Genomic DNA, 16,886 nt, shown 5'->3' with positions numbered 1-16,886 from the left:
TTGACATTGTTTATAGTTACATGAATTTATAACATAAATAAAAAGTACTAGAACTTCATGCAATCTTAGGATCTGTATACTTTATTTAAGTTTTAACTCAATAAAAACCAAAAAGATCCCGATCCTGCACCACCCTCCTACCACCATCGAAAAGAACAAACCCAAATGCACATCTTCGGCAAAAATAAGCAGCCCTTGAGTCATGGCTCAGTTACTAATAAGCTTAAATATTTCACCAGTACAATGAGGTGAATTTGTAATTCATGGTTTATTTATTTATTTATTTATTTCAGCAAATATTTATTTGATGAAGTACAGAGAACTGGTTAAGAGCATGGACTGGGCAATCAAAACTCCAGATTTGATTGTGGCTCAGCAACTTCCTAGTGAGGCTAGGAAAGAAACTTCATCTCTCTGTGCTTTGGTTTCCTCCTCTGATATGCAGGAATAATGGTATGTATCTCCTCATAGTATTATTGTAAAGATTACGTAAGTGGTGCTTTGACACAAAATGCACGCTCAATACATTTTGGTTATTAGGTATTTTTACAATACAGTATTACTAGGGAAACACACCTCAGATAGGTTGAGGCTTCAGTTTTCACATAAAGTAAAACATCTGGTACCTAGAATAGCTCATCTTAAAGTTTTCAAAGGTGTCACATATTCAATTGCTGCTCTCAGAACACAGAGCAATGCATTATAGAGATTTTATTCACAATTAATTCTACAGTCATGTTTTTAACTTTCCGTTTTAAAATATAAAACATTTTATTTTTTATAAAATATAAAATCAAACTTACATAAAAGCTGCAAGAGTACCATAAGAGCTGCTATACATGCTTCACTGAGATTCCCCAGGTTTTAACCTTTTCCACATTTGCTTATCATTCTCTCTCTTTATACACATTTGTATCTCTATATCTATATATTTATCTACATATATACATACATACATAAATATATACATATTTTTCTGAACCACTTGAGAATAAGATGCAGATCCGATGCACCAAAACTCACTCTCCCACTTAACTATGTACAACCATTAAAATCAGGAAGTTAACATTAATACTATCCTGTCATCTAATCCACAAACCCCAAGAAAATGTCACTAATTGTTGAAATGTCTTTTATAGCAAAATGAACCAATCTGGGATCACACATTAGCTGTCATATCTCTTTACTCTCCTTCAGTCTGGAACAATACCTCAATCTTTCATTGTTTTTCATGATCTTGACATCTTTGTAGAGTATAGGCAAATTATTATTTTGTAGAACGTTCCTCAATTTGGTTTTGTCTGATGTTTTCCCATGGTTAGAATTGGGTTATACATTTCCAGCAGGAATACCAGAGAAGTGATGGTCTGTTTTCAGTGCTTCTGGAGGCCGGCCAGGACAACCCCTTTTTCTTTTCCCTTTAACCTCTGTTTCTTCGAGTTCACTGCCAGCATCTGAATGGGCAGTGGTCTCATTAGTTGAATCCTGTAACACTGGTAACTCTGAAATAATCATTGCTAGAGAGGTTGTCCCACAGTGAAGTAAAAGAATGAAGTGGTGTACAACTCAAAACTTAAAATAACCTCAAAGGCAATCTAGCAACTTAGACTTCTCCATTAGATTTGTGGCCAAAATGTTTCCTAAGATCTTCTCCAAGGTCTTTCCCAAGATTTCTCAGCTGCCCATATGGGTGCCGCTGGCCATCGATCCAGTTTCCCCCCAAAAGTTTCTGGTGTGTTATTCCTGATGTGGGGGGGGGGATGCTTACAGGGGTTCGGGAGCCGGGGCCATGACTTCAACGGAGCTGCAATCCTAACCCACCACCTGGTGGCATTTTCCACACGCCAATGGAAAAAGCCACTTTGAAACCTGATCTTTGGAGCAGACACCAGCCACGTGCCTTCCCAGCTAACAGAGGTTTTCCGGACGCCATTGGCCATCCTCCAGTGAAGGAACCCGATTGCTGATGTGTTACCTTGGGCAGTTTACGGCCTTAAGACTGTAACTGTATAACCAAATAAACCCCTTTTTATAAAAGCCAATCCATCTCTGGTGTTTTGCATTCCAGCAGCATTAGCAAACTAGAACACCCTCTTAGTAGGAAAGCATGAGAGTTCCCGTTACTACATATTTTTTGAAATACTGAAATTATCAAGCTTTTAAATTTTTACAAGTTTGATGGTTTTAAAATGGCATCTCATTGTTTCACTTCACATTTCTCTGATTGTTCAAGGGGCTGGGAATTTCCCCATATCTTTTTGGATTTCTATTTTTCTTTTTTTTTTTTTTTTTCTACTTTGGTTGTCTACTTTGCTGATTAGTAGTAATTCTGGTTATTGACATTTTCATGCTTTGTGAGTTGCAAATATCTTCTCTCCAACCCTCACTTGTCTTGGAGCATTGTTTATGATGTTCCAATTTAATTATAGTAGAGCCAAATTTACCATTTTTTCATTTATGGATTATGTTTTTTAGGTCTTGTTTAAGAAAGACTTCCATAACCAAACAGTCACGAAAGTATTTTCTTGGATTTTCTTTAAAAGGCTTTAACATTTTGCTTATCAAACTTTAAAATTATGCCACTTAAATTTACTATTTTACCTGTAGATACACTATTGTTCCAGCATGTCACTGTGTGTCTGTGTTTTAATTAATTTATTCTCACTCTTTTTGTAGCTCTTGTGCTCCCAGCTTTATGGGTGTCTTTAAAAGTTTCAGGAAGATTCTACTTGCATCCCTCTTGTCCTTTCATGTGCTCTTCAACCATCCTAATGACTCAACAAATCTGTATCTCCAGGCTGGGTTCTTGGCTTCTCTTCTTAATGGCACTCTTGTGTAATTAACTTCCCACTAGCAATCTTCATTAGAATGTCTTAGAGGCAGCTTAAACCCAACAAATCCAAAATTGTTTTTCTTTCTATGTTTCTTCCCTCAGTTGGTGATTTTCCAGATTGAATTGTGAGGGAAAAGGGTAGCGAGGAAGGAAGCTAACAAAGCCACTTACCATCTGTGTAACCATGAGCAAGATACTTCAGTCAATCTCAGCCTCATTTTTTCTCATCTGTAAAATGGAGATAATAACAGTATTTTCCTCATAATGTTGTTGTAAGGATTAACAAAATATATATGTGTGTGTATGTGTGTGTGTATGTGTGAGCTGGAACAATGCTGGGTACAGAAACAGCTTTATTTAAGTGTTAGCTAATGTATTAATTTTCTCACTCTGTGCCAAAGGTGTCTATTATATATCTATTGCTAAAATGGAATGAGAGGATTTTATAAGCCATCTTTTGTTTCTCTTTTCTGATAATGACATACTATATAGTACTTCGGGATCACTTTCCTGAATGTTTGAGAAAACAATGAATGTTCATCCTATCTCCATGGATATCCATACATGGGGTGGTTTTAATCCCTCTTTTTCCACCAAGAAGTCATCTCTACAGTTTGGTTTTGCCCCATCCTAGCTTTCTCCTTACTCTCACCTAGCTCAAGATTCTGCATACTTTGTGGCAGTGAGAATTCCAGCAATAATGCACTGTTGAAACATTCCTGAGCTTGCCAATTGAAGTGTGACCCAGAACTGTTTCGCTAGATGAATGTAGTGATTGTTTCACCAGCTGCTCCCATTAGGGTAATTAATATAATTAACAATAAAGTCTTTAATTATAGATGGTTAATGAGACGCATTGTAATTAACACCCAAACCTGATCGAGATACATAGCAAACATTTATTGAGTGCCTACTAAGTATTTTACATATAGTATCTTACTTAACCCTTAAAAGAATCCTTCAAAGGTAGTTATTAAATTTAAGATTCTTAACCAAGATTACCCAGTTAGAAATTGGCAGAATGAGAACATGAATTATAACTTAAAGCCTGTCTACATCTGTGCCCACCTTGTACCTATTTTTTCCCACTACTTTATTTGAGGTATCCTCTGCCCTTCTTGATCCTGTCTCCCACCTGTGGGAACCTCTCCTTTCCCACCTCTCACAATTTTTAATCTCTTTGTTACTATCTTCATTCTCTACCTTGAAAGTCCCTACCTTTTCCTCTGCAACAGCATTTAAACATGCTCAACTGTTTCCCATGGGTAAAAACATATTACATTTCTAAATCCAATTTCCCCATCTGAGCAACTTGGAATAAATAAATATCTCTACCATTTCCATTCCCTCACTTTATACTCACTCCTTTATTTTCTTTAATCTGTTTTCTCCAACCATACCAACAAAATTATTTGCTCTCAGTTGTCAATGGCTTCAAATTTTAGCATTGTCATCTTACTGGATGCCTCAAAATATATCATTTGCTAGACAGTGATCTCCTTGGAATAATGTGTTCTCTTCACTTCGACTGAAAGGTTGAAGTCCCCAAGATCATCTTAATTTTCTCAATAAATTTGTTACCTAAGAGTTTTTGTCTATGATAATGGCTTTACTGATGTTCTGTATTCTGATGACGTCCAACTGTATATCGCTAAAGGCCTTTTCTGAGCTCTGCCCTGATCTAACTGCCTCTTCAACATCTCCAGCTCTGTGTCTCACAAAATTAATAAGTCAAAATGTACTCAAAATTTCCTACTATCTCCCAACCTGTTTTTCTTTCAGTGAATATTAAGAATATTGCACATCTATCTGCAGATCAAAACCTGAAAGTCAATTTTGTTTCTCTACTATTTCTCTCCTTCCCATCTAGAGTCCAATTACCACATTCTGTTAATTCTATTTTCTCTGGCAGGGCAAGGGGTGTGGAATACACTAGAAAACAGAGGTAGGAGATTCTTGAAAATGACTCTTCTTTTTCAACTTTCCCCATGAACACTTTTTCAGTCTTTCAAAATTAGAAATCCTTAATGTCACAACAACTTCACCAAAAACACATTTGGGAAACACTTCATTGGCTTAAAAGAAAACATTAAAAGAAAATAGATTCACTCTTTGGAAACAACAAATCTTTCTCATATCTCCCTTTCCTACCTATGATCCAGAAACATTTTATCTTTTATCTTGGACCCTGCACCACCAGCAGTATGGCTTTGAAAATAAGAAAAAAGTTATAGCTATTTTTTGCTTCTTACAATTTAGAAACTGTTTGTAGTGTTTAACATATAAGACCTTATAATTCACTAAATAAGTAATTTTGTTAGACACCAAATCCTCTTTTCATTATTTAAGGTAAACAAGCATATCTAAGGCATGATTATTTTGAATTTTAGAAAAAGTTCAGAATAAGTTGCTAGGTTCTGCATGTTAAGGTAAAGGATGAGACTAAGCATTTGTGGAGCTCTAAGCAGTGGGAAGGGAACTGGGTATATTGAACACAGCCTGCAACCAGGGGGTTGGAGCAGGAACAAAAAGAGACAAACTTTGCAATACAGAACAACATTGTAAAAATGTAGACACACTCCTTGTAATCTTTCATGGCATTGACATCTACAGCAAACAGCAACGACTTCACTTAATTCTTTTCCTGTCCTTAACTAGGAACAGATTTGGGGGCCTCAATAAGAGGGGGCCTGGGGTGGGGGTTGGGGGCTTCCGGAAGTGTTGGTGATGAGGCTGCCAGCCTTGCTCAGAGGCAGAGAATCTCCACCAGAAATACTCAGCCTGATAAACCTCGCAATATTGGATTATTTCTTTAGGAATAGTAAGTGTATTTTTTGGTCCCTGGATTACTCCAGTTAATGAACAGCATTAAGCTTTTATTTTCATAATGGAAGAATTTTAAATCTTTGTATCACCCAGCTTCTCTACAAGCTATCCACTCAACTGTCCTCTTTTTCATGGGAAGTTCTCTTACAAATTTCCATGCTCGATTTACATCAACATTACAAAACATGGTGGGCTTTTGTGAGCTTTCCTTTCCTGTCTGCCTGTCATCCAGATTAAGAATACACTGCATTGATAATACTGACATTTTGCAAAAGTAATATTTAGGAAGAATTCAGGTGGGGAAGACCTCAGACATTTGTTGTCCTATGTTTATGCTAGGTAATTTAATCTTTTAATCATCTTATGAGGTTGGTCTTATCATTGTCATATTACAGATTAACAAAAAAAAAAATGGGGCACAGGAAGATAAAGTGATTTTTCCCATACTCCGTGCTCGAAGCTCAGATCTAGAGAGGCTAATATGATTTTTAAAAGAGGTACTTCAAGCTCTGGGATATATTCCGAACTTACCTGCTGGAGGTGGGCTGGGAAGGATGAACTGCTTCTAATGTGATTACGTCATCCCTATTTTTAAAGATGGGCAAGAAGTCTCCATCAAAGTCACCTGGATTAATTACATGGCCATGTCCGAATTTGAATCAAGTTTTCTTGCTGAAGCCCACCTTCTTGCCACATGACTTTGCTGCTTCCATATTTAAAGATGACACAATCCTGGACCTGAAACTTAGGCTAATTTAAGCTCTGTGAAGACAATGTCTTCAATAACGCAATACATGTAATATTCATCTGATCCAGAACTTGGTGCATAAAAAAAACTTCCACAGATATAAGTTTCCTTTAAATAGGAGATCACTAATAGTATCTAATTGATAAATAGGATAAAGCCTCAAAAATCTGGGATGTAATTTAAGGGTCTGTTTGATGACCTTCTGCACTAACACTTGTGTAGAACTGTCCTCTTTCCAGTGCTCTCACCTTGTTCCTTTCCATCTTCCCCTCCCCAGCCCCACAAACCCAACAGTCTCCACCATCTTGGAGTTTTCCATTCTCCAAGACTACTTCACAGTCCTCTCCTGCCCTCAGGGTCTCAGAGCAAGAAACTCTTCCAGTCTCTCATTCACCTGGCAGAAAGAAAAGAGAATTTGCTTAGTCAAAAAGCATTCACAGTTGCAAAAGTTTAAAATTGGTGGGTCTGGGTGTCTGGGGTTACGGGTATGTTGAAATTTTCTGCATGGGGTAGATATTATTTTGGTATGCACTGTACATTGAAAAGTATTTTGAATTAAAAAGTTAAACAAAAAAACCGTCACAGCACAGGGTGTTTTTATTTTTATTTATTTTAAGTTGATGGGGGAGAATATAAAGTAGTGACAGCAATGACAGGCAACAGATAAGAGTTGTAAACCCAAGGAAATGGTGTAGGCTGGGGATAAGAAGCACTGCATTCCAGTGAATCACTGTCTACTAGACATCTGGGCCCATGGTCAGCAGGACAGGAAAATGAAATAAGCCAGGGAAAACTAGCAAGTATGAGGAAGGTTCTGCCCAAGTTTGGCTGACAGAACTGTTTGCTCTGAACGGTCATTTGTCAGTCTGCTGTCTTATCGCGGCATTCTTTTGGTGTATAATCCTGAAATTGCATAGCTTCTGCTATTTTTATCCTGGAAATGAAGGATTGAAGTAATCCATCCTCAGGATCAAGTAATCCGGCCTTCCAAAAGGGAGGCACTGAATTTGCGAGTGTCAGGAAGACTGAAGGCCTGTGAGCTACCAGGAGCTCTTTCCTTGAAGAAATATATTTTATTCTTCTTGGAAATTACAATGTTTTTCTAATTATATTCGGGAATTTCGTGGCTACTTTATGTTCCTAAAACTTTATTTCTTCTCCTTACTTTTGCTTTCCTTATCCCCCTCTGCCCTCCTTTCCCCTCCTCCCCCTCCTTCAGCTCTTTCTTTTCCTCCTCTTCTTTTTATTACTCTGAATACAATAACCTTAAAAACCCTTATTTCTGCTTTTAAAGGAAAAGATTTCCATATGGCCAGAGTCAAAATGTGGACCTGTTTGCTTCTTTTTACATCTGGAATTAAGCAAGTACTAGGCTTGGCATCCTGTGCCAAATGAAAGGCATTCATTTGATGGGATGATAATTTTTAACATTGGAAGATGAAATGCTGTTATGAATTTGAAGGCTTTATGCACATCAAACCGCTCAGTTAAGGAAAGCTAAGTTAATTCCATATATTTCCCTTTTTTCCTATACAGTTTCCACAAATAGGATTGTAGCTGAGAGGTACACATGAAATTATATATTCTGGCTCATCGTATTTGAAGGGGAGAATTAAATTTTTGAATGTTTTTTTTTCAATTAAAATTTTATTAGCCGCTCTTATCTTCTGCTAACTAGCTAGCGGAGCAAGCTGATTCTACTTCTCTGGGTTTGAATTTCTCTTCTAGAAAATGTGAGGGATGGAGAAGAGTTCTGAGGTCTCTTCCAGTTTGATGTCTATAATTTTTTTATTAAAGTAATCACGATTCCAATGGTTTCTCTCAAGCCCTTTTAAAAATTACTTGAATCTCAAAACTTTCCCATAAATATCACTTCTTGTAAAATGTTGGAAAGATACATCTGGAATTGAGCCAGTCCAAGGCAACCTGGGAAGTGGGCAGAGATAGTCTTTGGGACTCCCCACTCTCTTTTCTGCAGTGCTTTCTTTCTTCCAGGGGACCGTTGCCCCCAGATGCCACTTGCAAGTCCTATGTTCCTGACCCAATAGCATCTGCTTACTTATCCTCCTTCTGCCAATGCCCTTCATCTCCTCCTCCCCAATGCCAGGCCGCAGACTTCCATTTTCTTCATTCGTTTCATCTGTTGCTTCCAAACTCAACCTAACTCGTGCTCTCTTTCCTTTCCTTTTGTTTCTATTTCCTTAGATTCAGGGAATGTTAGAGCTAAAGAATGTGCAGGACATTAAATCTGAGCCCTTCATTTTACAGCTGGGGAAGAATGAAGTCAAGAAAGGGCAGGAGTCTTGACCACACAGCTCAGCATTGGCAGAACCACAGGGAGAACCTTCATCTCTTGACTCTTTCCACTCCAATGAACCAACACTGCTATGATCAAATATGTCACAACTGCCAGAATGCTTGCAGATTTGAATGCATCCTTAAATATCAGTAAACAAGGATCATTAAAGTACTTTAAAAGTATTAATGAGTGCTAAGAGTCATTCATTGCATTTTACAGGCACAGCTAAATGAAGGGCAAATATTTCCCTAAAAGTCAAACTAATCCAGAGAGAATGCATCAATAAAGTGCTTGTTTGAGGAGGATAAGGGTATTCAGTTACCAACAGGATGGCAAGGATAGTAGCGGGCATGGAGGTGGAGATGAGATGTTTCCAAGAATCCTGCAAATGTGGTAAGATCAGTCCTGAGGCCAAGAGGGTGATTTCTAGTATTTTCTTTCTTTTCTGAGCAAGTGGGTTAAATTCTATCACACTCTTCTGTCTGTGCAACTGTATTGTTATTGTTATTTTTGTTATTGTTGTTGTTCTTGTTATTTGTGTAGGTCCAGAGTAAAGGGATTTTAATTTTCTCTGCACCTGACAGCAGATTTCTAAACTGATAGTAATCCAAATGCTAATCACAAATGCTATCTTTTGAGGAAAACAAAAATTGGATTGGGAGGTTTCCCTACCGAGAATATGGGCCTGAATGGGTGGACTTGACATTTTTATGGTCTTGGGGACTCTTCCTTCTGCTCTCACCTAAACATCTATTAGGTCAGGGGAAGATGATTAATTAGTTTTGTGGGTGCTGCTTTGATCTGATCGCAGCTGGAATATCCAGGAAAAAATTCTGGGAATTAACTGTCGAGTAGAAATTATAGGCTAGTGAACCCTCTTTGGTTTGGCCACCAGGTTTTTCCAAACATAGTAGAATGGTGAGAAGGGTATAAAGGCAGGAAGGCACACTTCTCCCAGCCACATGAGGCTTCTGAGAGGATGAGTCACAAATTTTTGTAGTACCTTAATAGAGAACAGATTCTGGGTTCTAGATCTTTTTTCATAGCAACTATTTTTTTGGGGCCTTTCTAAAGGCCAGGCACTGGTTAGAAGCAAGGCTGCACACATTACAGAAATGGTCGGCATTGCTTAAAATTACTTTGTAAGACCATCGTTAGTATAATTTAGAGATGTGCAAATCAAGGTTAAGTACCTTACTCAATGTCAAAAATTAAGTAGGTAGAGAATCTAGAATTGAACTCAAGTTTCTAATGTTGGTCTTTTATTTTTATCCCACACACACTACTGGCACAGGAGTTAAAACACATTCTATTCCAAACTCTACCCCTGCTAGCCTTATCCATGCTGGAATAGCCATTGGCAGGATTATATATTACAATTCTAAAGAGTGACATGAGGGATAGGGTATGATATCTCAGGGCAAGTAGGAATACAATAACAAGAGCATGGCAGGTTCTTGAGTTTGACACTAAATACTTGAGGCCACAGTTTTTATGGACTGAAATTATTGGAATGCCACAATGTGGGAAACTGGCTGATACTCAATAGAGCAGTGCATGGGACTTTAGTAAGTTGTTGGAGTACAGAGCTATATTTAGAAACTGGAGAGGGGGATTTGGCAGCAGATTTTTTTTTATGAAATGAATTGCACCCACCTAAGAAATTTTCAGGGAGGTAAATGAAGGGCAGAATAAATTTTTGAAAAATTTTCAGTTTTCCTAGGTATTTCTGAAGGACCTATTCAGTGCCAAGCACTGTGACAGGTGCAAGGGATACAGGTATGGATAAGACAAAGTTTCTTCCATCAGGGAACTCCATTTACCAAGGAAAGTTGACTGGGGACAAATTTTATGACACTTTAATCAGTGCCAATCTTGAGATGGGTACAACATGCTGTGGGGCTATAGAACAACTACTCCAGAATAGCTTTACAGAGTGACAAGATTTGAGCTGGGTCTTCATGCATGAATAGACATTGGGTGGTAGAGCAGGGACAAAGTACTTTTTGGCAGAGGTAATTGTGTTAGCACAGGTACAGGAAGGCTTGAAGAGATGAGGGAATACAGAAAGCACACGTCAGGAAGTGATGGGAACTAAAGCAACCAGAGAGCATGCCCCAATGCACGAGTGATTTCCAGGGCTCTGCTTGCATTACATTTGCTAAAATCCCATTCACCGGAGCAGGTCACGTGGCTAAGCTCTGACTTAAGGGGCGGAGAAATAGGCATCACCTCTTGATGGAGTTCTGGCAAAATTGCATTGTAAAGGAGCCTGAATTCCTGGACGGCAAGTATTTATGACTGTTTTGTGATCAACAAGGAATACTGCATACCAGCACTGTCCAACAGAATTTTGTGCAATGATGGAAGTGTTCTGGTTCTTTGCTGTCTTTTCAGTAGTACTAGCCACCTGTGGTACGTAAGCACTTGAAAGATAGTGACTGTAACTAAGGATCTGAATTTTTAATTTTATTTTATTATAATTAATTAAAATGTAACTAGTCACATGTGGCTAGTGATTACTCTATTAGACAACGAAGAACACTTTTCAAATATTTTTGACCCTATCTGGCTTAGTAAAATTATATTGTAGTCTCCCTGGTGCTATTTGGAGCAAGGAAATGAGTTTTTCTCCACACCGTTATAAAAAATGTCTTCTTTTTATAACAAAGTGTCAGTTACTTCTTAAGCTTTCTAGTCCAGAAAATGGCTTGTTAACTCTATGAAGTTTCTGGTAGTGGCAGAAGTTTCATTCTAGATCCCCTCATGATATGGAGAAATGACTCTTGAGCTAGGTAACTAGGAGACTGTGGGCTTCTCACTTCAGGGGTTAGAAGCATCTCTCCCGGCTGCCTCGGGACTTAGTACAGAGCCTTGGGAGCTCTAGCGTGGTGCAGTCCAGAAATGAGGAAATCTAGGGTGTTAGCTCCAGGGTAACCCTCCAACAGTAGGGTTGGGAGTTGGCAGATAAATGCCGCAGCCTCCTTACCTTTGTTGGGAACAAATTTGAGCCCCATTATTCTATCTGGTTCCCCACAGCATCACCAGTGGATTGATCTGCAGTTGGTCATAGCCGTAATCAGCTCAACAATGTACAGTTTGTTCACTGCCTTTCTGTCTTTCCCCATTTCTTTCTTCCTGCTACCTCACTTTGGCTTCCTGGGAACAACTCCCAAATAAGCTACCTGCAACCAATATTGAGTTGTTGAATAATGGGTAAGTGAAGTCACTCTATTTTCACTAGTCTTAGTTGTCTCATCTGTAAAATGAAAGTGGTGATACCTACTACACAGAATTAAATGAAATCTATTACATTAAAGTTCAAAATAGTCATTGTATTTTACAAAGTTAAGCTAATGCAATTTGCTTTCTATGAAATAAATTAAATAACTTGCCCAATGACACCTTTTAGATTTTATTATATTTTCCCTTGCTCATGCAACTGCTGTGCACATAACCCTCGCAGAAGTGTTAATTTCCAATTCTCTTCTTCCAAGTTGCATCTGTAGAAGCTTCCTATAATGGAGCAGGAAGGGAGCACATTGTTAGGTATGCAGGTTATCCATTTATTAAATAAGGAGTATTGTTTTATTTCTGAAATAACATTTTCATAGACATTATTTTATTAAATCTCCCATTAATTGTGTGATGTAGCTATTATTAGTCCTCCCACATTGTACATAAGAAATAGAAAATTTCTTAGTCCAAAATCACACATCAGGAGGAGACACAGGCAGGACTTGGACCCCAGTCTTCTTACTTTAAAATCCCATCTTCTGTGAATTACATCTTAATTGGTGGAACCTCCAGTCTAAATTTTGTGTGCAGGGCTGAGTTCAAAGAAATCTCTAAATTCTTAAGACTTTCCATTACAAGCATTTAGTTTGCATTGGTGTTTTGATTTCCCGAGTGCTGAACTAAAACTCCTGTCTCACTGCAAATGACTACCTTGACTGCTAATGCTGAAAATTTTACAATTACAGTTTTAAAGTTTTACTTAAGCCTTTCGCTGAATTCCCCTCCCACTTGTTGTAACAAAAATTCTCCTAGGGAGCTTCTAAGTTATGTCAAGTAATTTACTTTTATCTTAATAAAGATTGGTTAACACATAACAAATCACAAATCATCAACAAATTTTCTTATTATTAGGTATTCTGGTGGTGTTTCAACCCCCCACAGCTACCCCCATATCTGGGCTGCTGTTTTCTCCCAGATGCAAGTTGGGATGGGGAAGGAACATCCCAGGTAGGAAGGATAATAACTACGGAGCACCAGCTTTGTGCTCTGTGACCTGGATATAACCTTCATGATATCATTTAGTTCTTCCAATAATCCACTTAGATGGGCACTCACTGTTTTCCCCATTTTTACAGGTGAGGACACCAGGCTCAGAGAGATAGTGACTTGTTCAACATCATACGGACAGTCATCATTTAAACCCTGGTCCTTTCAAAGCATTTCCTGTTTTAGGAAAATGCTTTACAAATGATCAAGTTCAAGAAGTCCTAGAAATATTAGAATCAAGATATTTTGTGCCCCATTGTATGAATTTGAACCATAGGAAATTTGCTGATATACAATCTTATCTGAACCACATACCTTGTAGATATTGTGGGATGGTTCCAGACTGCTGTAATGAAGTGAATATTGAAATAAAGGAAGTCACACTTTTTTGGTTTCCCAGTGTATACAGAAGTTATATTTATACTATATGATAGTCTATTAAATTTGCAATAGCATTATGTCTAAGAAAACAATGTATATGCCTTAACTTAAAAATATTTTATTGCCAAAAAATGCTAACATTCCTCTGAACTTTTCTTGAGTCATAATCTTTTTGCTAGTGGAAGGTTTTGCCTCCATGTTAATGGCTGCTGACTGATCAGGGTGGTGGTTGCTGAAGGTTGGAGTGACTGTGGCAATTTCTTAAAATAAGACACCAATACAGTTAGTGGCATTGATTGACTCTTCAGTTCACTATAGATTTCTCTATTGCATGTGATGCTGTCTGATAGCATTTTACCCCCAGTAGACTCCTTTCAAAATTGGAGTCAGTCCTCTCAAACCCTACTGATGCTTTTTCAACTAAGTTTATGTAATATTCTAAATCCTTTATTGTCATTTCAACAATGTTCACAGCATCATCACCAGGATAGATTCGATCCCAAGAAACTACTTTCTTTTCTTAGCCATAAGAAGACACTCCTTGTCTGTTCAAGTTTTATCATGAATGTGAAGCAATTCAGTCACATCTTCAGGCTTCACTTTTAATTCTAATTCTCTCACTATTTCTACCACATCCTCAATTACTTCCTCCACTTAAGTCTTGGAAAGTACATTCGTGAGGGTTGGAATCAACTTCTTCCAGACTCCTGATAATGTTGATATTTTGACCTCCTCCCATGAATCATGAATGTTTTTAATGGTATCTAGAATGGTGAATCCTTTCCAGAAGGTTTTCAATTGACTTTGCCCAGATCCATCAGAAGAATCATTGACCTGTGGCAGCTATAGCCCTATGAAATGCAATTCTTAAATAATAAGCCTTGAAAGTCAAAATTATTCCTTGATCTATGGGCTGCTCCATCAGAGCTCTTGGGTGACCAAGTGTCAGTGAGCAGTCAGATTTTGAAAGGAATCTTTTTTACTGAGCAGTAGGTTTCAACAGAGGATTAATATTCAGTAAACTATTTTGTAAACTGATGCAGTGTCATCCAGGCATTCTTCCATTTGTAGAGCACAGGCAGAGCAGATGAGCAAAATTCTAAATGTAGCATAATTAGGGCCCTAGGATTTTCAGAATGGCAAATAAGCATTGGCTTACTTCAAGTCATCAGCTGCATTAGCCACTAACAGGAGAGTCAGCCTGTCCTCTGAAACTTTGAAGATAGGGATTGACTTTTCCTCTCTAGCTATGAAGGTCCTAGATGGCATCTTTTTCCAAAAGAAGGCTGTTTTGTCTACACTGAAGACCTGTTGTTTGGTATAGCTACCTTCATCACTATCTGAGCTAGATCTTCTGGATAACTTGCTGCAGCTTTGACATCAGCACTTGCTACTTCACCTTGCACTTTTATTATTATTATTATTATTTTTAAATTCATTTTATTGAGATATATTCACATTCCATGCAGTCATACAAAGCAAAGATGCATTCAATTGTTCACAGTACCACTACATAGTTGTGCATTCATCACCAAAATCAATCCCTGACACCCTCATTACCACACACACAAAAATAACAAGAATAATAATTTAAAGTGAAAAAGAGCAATTAAAGTAAAAAAGAACACTGGGTACCTTGTTTGTTTGTTTGTTTGTTTTTTTCCTTCCCCCATTTTTCTACTCATCCATCCATAAACTAGACAAAGGGGAATGTGGTCCATATGGCTTTCCCAATCACATTGTCATCCCTCATAAGCTACATTTTTATACAATCGTCTTCAAGATTCATGGGTTCTGTATTATTAGTTTTTAAAATACAGTTTCACTGAGTTATACTCACACACCATGCAAACCATCCAAATTGTACCATCACTGGCGCACAGTATCATCACATATTTGTGCCATGATCAACTTTAGAACATTCTCATTACTCCAGAAAAGAAATAAAAATAAAAAAGAAAACACAAGTCCTCCCATACCCCTTATCCCCACCCCCATTCACCTTGCACTTTTATGCTATGGAGACAGCTTCTTTCCTTAAACCTCGTGAACCAGTCTGCTAGCTTCAAGCTTTTCTTCTGCAGCTTCCTTACCTCTCTCAGCCTTCGTAGAATTGAAGAGAGTTAGGGCCTTGCTCTGGATTAGCCTTTGGCTTAAGAGGATGTTGTGGCTGGTTTGATCTTCTATCCAGACCACTACAACTCTCTCCATATCAGCAAGTGGGCTATTTCACGTTACCATTCATGTGTTCACTGAAGTAGCACTTTTAAATTCCTTTAGGAATCTTTCCTTTGCATTCACAACTTGGCTAACTGTTTGGTGCAGGAGGCCTGGCTTTAGATGTATCTCAGCTTTCTTTCTGGATGCCTTCCTTACTAAGCTTAATCATTTCTAGCTTTTGAGTTAAAGTGAGAGAAGTGTGACTTTTCATTTCACTTGAACACTAAGAGGTCATTTTAGGGTTATTAATTGGCCTAATTTCAATATTGCTATGCCTCAGGGAATATGGAGGCCCCAGGAGACCAAGAAAGAGACAAGGAATGACCAGTTGGTGGAGCAGTCAGAACTCACAGAACATGTATCGATTAAGTGCACTGTCTTATTTAGGCAGGGTTCATTGTGCCCCTAAATGATTATAATAGTTACATCAAAGACTACAACTCACAGATGACCATAATGGATACAATACAATAATGTGAAAGTTTGGATATTGTGCAAATCATCAAACAAGCACATGGTGTTGGAAAAACGGCACCAATAGAGTTGCTCAATGCAGGGTTGCTACAAACCTTCAATTTGCAAAACAAAACAAAACAAACAAACAAAAAACGCAATATCTGCAAAGTGTAACAAAGCGATGCATGGTAAAACAAGGTGTGCCCGTATCCACCCTGCCCACCCTCTATTTTCCTCTCAGCCACTGATTGGATAGATAGAAAGGCCTCAGGTCAATGTGGTGCTTTGGTTGAAAGTGTTGATTATTTCTCTGAAATTCTCACAATGAACTAGCGTCTTTTATAAGTGTCTTTGAAGCATTATCTTGGTAACTTAGGCATCTCACCCTTGCCCTTACTATCGTATCCTATATACTCATCCTTCATGAATCTACTTGGTCTTCCTATTCTAGATTTCCCCATTTTTGCTCTTACCATTGAGGATAATGAGTGCCCTGTATAGCCTTCATCAACTTCTGCAGCATGAAGTACAAAGAGTTCACTTGGGCTTTAAAATCAGACACACTTGTTTGTGCTCATGTCGATTCTCTAGGAGCAGACCTGAAACAAGGATTTAAGTGCAAAGTTTATTTGGGAATTGCTTCTAGGCATGAGACAGGGATGAAATGATAGACAAAAAAAGGATTTGTTATCAAACACATTACAACTGTGGTTGACTGCTGCTTGATTCTGCTGGGGATATCTCAGAGCCAGTGCAGAATATGCCATACAACACAGTGGCAAAGGAATTGGGGTGTAGCCACTGAAACTTTCAGTCATTAGAGGAACACTGCTCCGGGA

Source organism: Choloepus didactylus, chromosome 20, assembly GCF_015220235.1.
Source record: "Choloepus didactylus isolate mChoDid1 chromosome 20, mChoDid1.pri, whole genome shotgun sequence".
NCBI lineage: Eukaryota > Metazoa > Chordata > Mammalia > Pilosa > Megalonychidae > Choloepus > Choloepus didactylus.
This window is presented reverse-complemented; position numbering follows the sequence as displayed.